Below are 5,401 nucleotides of genomic sequence, written 5' to 3' on the forward strand. Positions count from 1 at the left end.
AAAAAAAAAAAAAAAAAAAAAAAAAAAAAAAAAAAAAAATTGGGAGGCAGAGGCAGGCAAATTTTTCTTTTGTGGGCCGCCCGGGTTAACTAATTTTTTTCCTGCACCCCCCGGTTTACACAAAAAAACCTTGTAAAAAAAAAAAAAAAAAAAAAAAAAAAAAAAGATGTGGTCTCATGTATCTCCGGCTGGCTATGTAGATCAGATTGGGCTGAAACAGAGAGATCCACCTGCCTCTGTGGTCATTAGAAGGCCACCATAATCAGTTCAGAGTCTCATTCTTAAAGGAGTGGCTTGGGTTGAACTTGTAAGTTTGGATCAGTCAAGACAGGAGGACAAGAGAAAACTATCATTTGTCCCTGGGGAACCTTGCCTTTCACCCTGTCCTATGTATATTTCCCCACCACCTTGAATATGCTCCTTGAATACAGTCCCTGCCTTGGTTCCTCTGGACCCTCGGTAATTACCTCACCCTCTACCCCCACCCCCACCCCCAGGCTCACAGGGTCTTTCTCCTACATTTCTCCTACAGCATTTCTACTCTAAAGCCTGTCTCCTCTGTCCCTCACGGAAGCTACATAAGAGTCTTCCCAGATGCTACAGGCTGTCAGCTCTGTCTTGCTGCATCTCATGCTTGGTGTGTATAGTATTGACTGTTTAAGCCTCTGTGTATGTCTGTGAGGGAATTTCTAGTTTGGGTAAAGTGAGGTGGGAAGACCCATCTGAACCATAGGTAGCTCTATCCCATTGGTTAAAGGGGGGTTAAATAAGAAGAGAAAACAATGCTGAAAGAAGTGACCTCATAGTCACACACACACACACATACACACACACACACACACACACACGCTGGTGGCTCTAGATCAGAGTATCTGGAGCAGATGTGTCATGGGGAGGAAGGACTCTCCAAACCCACTCTTTCCCTCACAGAAGGTGATTTATCACAAAGCAGATTGATTTCTTGCCGACTTTGATGGTGAGTTTCCTTTGAGGATAGCCCTTTAAATCTGTCCTGTAGCTGTGATTGGCATTAAAAGAACTAAATCCAGACAAGGAAAGAAAAAAAAGGAGGAGGGGTGAGGCTACTGATCAGATAGCAAATAGAATAAAGAGAGAACAGTCGTCCTCCAAGACAAAGGAGCAAGGATGAATTAATAAAATCGAGTGTGGATGAGTCAGATAGCCAGGGTGACAACAGACATCAGGTGTGGTTACCTGAAGGGGAACTGAGGGAGGCTAGCGAAGCCTTAGAGACCACCTGGACTGGAGACCCAGCCCACTCAAACTGACACCTAAGCTGTCTGCACCCTGGGGAGCTTCCAGTTCATCCTTATCATCTATACGCTAATGAGCTCCTGTTTACACATCAGGCCAGAGGCAGTCTGCCATCACTGGGTCCTGCTTACAGATGTCTGTTAGCTGTACCTCGCCTCCCAGTTGGCCACTCCTTCATTCCAGCAACCAGTTGGCCCAAGATGGAAGGATGTGGAGATCCCAGGGGTGATAAGACGTCCCAGGAAAACCAGTATACTAACTGGCTACTAACTAGAGCTCTGTGTCTGAGACAAGGGACCATCCCATCGTTTTCATTATGATACTAGGCACACGCTGGAATTTCACCTCATTCAGTGACCTTTGTCTTAGAGCACAAGGAGAGCAAATCATGGCTTAGGGGTCATCTATCTCTGTATCTGCACTTTCTCCATGGTACTACTGTGAGACCAAAACAGGAAAAATAACACTTTGCTGGTTAAGAGTTCTGTTTGCTGTAAAGACTAAGTTCCTGTTTGTCCTATGCTTGTTCGACCCAATCTGCACCGGATGTGCTTGATCTTGGGGGTGGTGTGTGTATGGGGGGGGGGTGCATGAGCAGGAAATATGTCGGGATGTACACTTGTCCCTGATTGGATGTAAGTGGGAGGTTTGTAGGCAGGAAATGATGTCAGGATGTATGTTTGCCCCTTATTGGAGCTGATGAGAAATGTGGTGAATATGGGTTTTGTCCTTTTATGCCTCTACAAAACGTGACTTGTGGCCATTTTCTGAGAATCCAAAGACAGACCTGGCCAGAGTCCATCCGAGTCAGTATTTAATAAAGCTTCTTCAAATTTGGCTTTGAATTGTGACAGTGGTCTTATTTTCTACTGGTGGGATTAGCAGTCAGTGTTGGCACACAGTAACAGTGGAGGGCAAATGAATGATGCCTTTGCTTGTAGCTCAGAAGTGATCTCCCAGTATTGAGACTCACTTACATTTTTAATTTTGAGACAGGGTTTTTTTTGGGTAACCCTGGCTGTCCTGGACCTATCTCTATAGATCAAATCCACCAACCCCTACCTCCTGTGTGTTTCAATTTGCTCACCCTTTCTATAGCAGTCAACTGGGATGCCAGTTTATTGGGGTACAACCCCCTTGTGCCATTCTCAGCTGCCGTTAGACTTTTAGGGACCTCAGCTCAGGCCAACCCCTGATTTGTGACCTGGATGCAGAGAGGAATTTCAGTACCAACCAGAGAGAGGTAGACTCAGGGTTTGAGGGAGATATTGGAATGTATTTTAAGCATGAGGTTACAGAGGAGACTCTCAGAGGTCTGAAAGACTCACGGGAGAGTATGGCTATGGGCTTCTTGAAGAGTCTCAGCAAGTGAGTCAGAAACAAGTGTGGGTACATGCTCCCCAGGGGACTCACAGCTCTGCTGCTGCTTTCTTTTGTTTTTACAGTAGTTGTGTTTAATGTTTTGGTGGGGTTTGCAGCGACCTGTCATTCAAATGTTGCTAAAAGAGCTAATGAAATCACCTGACAAAACCTACAGGGCTCCTGACAGGATTAGTTGCCCTGGACACAACAAAGTAGGCCGTTTTCACTGTAACAGTTGTATCTGAGATTTCTAGACGTCTTAGGAAAGGTAAGAGGCAATGTCCAAGGTCATACATATCCAAGCCGTAAGCCTGCGTCAGGTTCTTTAACATAAATGTCCTCCATGAAAGGAACAGTTACTGTATGTCTGTAGCCCTCACAGCAAGCGTTAAGTGTTGGAATTGCCTCTCAGCTTGCAAGGGCCAGCTGACCGGTGGGTCTGGCCATTAGATTAGTGGTTCTCAACCTGTGGTTCTCCATCCCTCTGGGTTTCAGTGACCTCTTCACAGTGGTCGCCCAAGCCCATCTGAAAACACAGATATTCACACAATGATTCATAATAGTAGCAAAATTACAATTATGAAGCAGTAAAAAAAACCCGTATTTATGGTTAGGGGTCACCACAAGTGAGAAATCGTATTAAAGGATCACAGCCTAGGAAGATTGAAGACCCCTGAATTAGACTCTAGAGTGAGGGACTACTTTCTCTTCCTATGTCCCATAATCTCTGTCTCTCTATCCTGACCCAGGCATGACTTCGCCTCCTCACTCATCTCTCGTTGCCTTTCAACGGTCTGAATCCATGTTTTGCTTGCAGTGCATTTTAGTTTGCTAAGAATTCAGAATTCCCTCACCTTGCTTGAACAAATTTAGATTCCTGAACGCATTAGGTAAGGTTCTCTAAAGGAGCAGAGCTGAGGGAATGGATATATATTAAAGGGGGATTTATTAGATTGGCCTTCAGGATTCAATCCAAGAAGTCCAACAGTGGCTTTCTCATACTGGAGAAGGTAAGGATCCAGTAGTTCAGTCCACGAGGATGGATGTCTCAGTCTCAATCTGACCCTGAAGGCTGGAAGGATTCCTGGAGAGTTTCTGATCTTCAGGCTGCACTGGAATCCGGAAGAAGTCTAGTATCAGTGAAGGGATGCTGCAGCAGCAGAGTAGAGGAACTCACCTGTGAGAGTGAAGGCAAGCAGGCAAAGAGCAACCTTTCCTTCTTCCTTGTGCTTTATGTGGGTGGTCACCAGAAGGTGCCACACACTTTTAGAATGGGGCTTTCTGCTTCAAATAATCTGATCAAGAAAAAAACCCTTCACAGGTACACTCAGCTGCTTGGATTTCAGTTGATTCCGGATGCAGTCAAGTTGACAACCCTGATTAACCATCACACTGAAACAACAAATTAAAATTGACTCAACATTTAACAGCTCATTACTGTCTGTTAATAAATGTTTATTCAACATTTATAATTAGAGAGGTATTTTTTGTTTGTTTGTTTTGAAGTTCAGAGGATGGTCCGAGTCCTCACACAGGCCAGGCAAGCACCCCACAGCTGCAGCCCCCACCCCCACCCTCCTTTTCACTCTTACTCTGGACCTCGCTCATGGTGATGCTATATTCAGAAACACTCGACTTTTCCTAAATATTTATTAATGGAGTATTTTTATAGCCAGATATGCCTTTAAACATTTACTTCACAGACATCCTCTTGTGAAGGTTTGTTCATAAAACTGCTCAGAAGAAAATAAGAGCTACTCTGACCTCACAGGACTGGAGTGATTTTAACAACAGCAACGAAAGCTTATTTGGCTTTTGGCTTTGCTGCAAAATGATGGATTTAGTTCTGTTGTGTCTTTTGTGGTTCTGATGTTTACAGCAGTTATCTGAGGATGGATGCATACAGATAATCTGCAAGAGGGGCTCCAGCTAGACCAACCCAAGACAGAGGCTTGAGCCTTGAGGATACAGAGTAAGGTTTTTTATTTTTTATTTTTGGTTCACAGCAGGTGAGAGATGGTGGGTGCACCCAGTGTGCACACATCTGACATGGGAATACATGCTTCATCAGGCAACCCTGTGGGTGCCCTTCTGGTGTTTACGGGATTTGTCTATTCTTGATTCTCTACTCTGGTTCCCATTTTGTTTGAAGACCATTTAGCCCGTGCACTACGAGTGTACCCGCACTCCCTTCCATAGGCCTTCTTCAATTTACATATGCAGTTTTCCGATTTCAGATACCTAACTTAGACCAGTTATCGACTGTCTTAAAAACCACGATCCAACATAGCTGGGTATCTTCCAGCACTTTCTTTGGCAAGAGAAAATAGATCTGCTCGAGTGAGCTACTCACAAATCTCTTTGGAGAGTTAGGACTTAAAATTTTGGCATACTGTTAGAGAGCAAAATACATGTCATATTATTATTATTATTAATTATTATTATTTTAGGTAAGCCTATTACTTAAAAGCCATGAGGTTTTTTTCTTAGATATTATAGGTCAATTATCCTCAATTGGGTGATTTCTACTGAGTACAGAAAGTAATTTGAGGGTGGAGTGATACCTCGCAGGCAAGGTTTGCTCCTGGGCCCTGGTGAACCTCCAGGGATTGGCACACCTGTGGATGGCCTCTGGTCATGAGTGACTCCAGGGGACCAAACTCATCTGTACCAGCCTTACGTCACTTGTTTTTCAGAGGAGCATTCTGCTCTTTTCTTCTCTGTAAGGCTAGAGAGGAGGTTCTGAGCAAGACCTAGATGGTGA

Source organism: Grammomys surdaster, unplaced genomic scaffold (assembly GCF_004785775.1).
Source record: "Grammomys surdaster isolate TR1022 unplaced genomic scaffold, NIH_TR_1.0 126059, whole genome shotgun sequence".
Lineage (NCBI taxonomy): Eukaryota > Metazoa > Chordata > Mammalia > Rodentia > Muridae > Grammomys > Grammomys surdaster.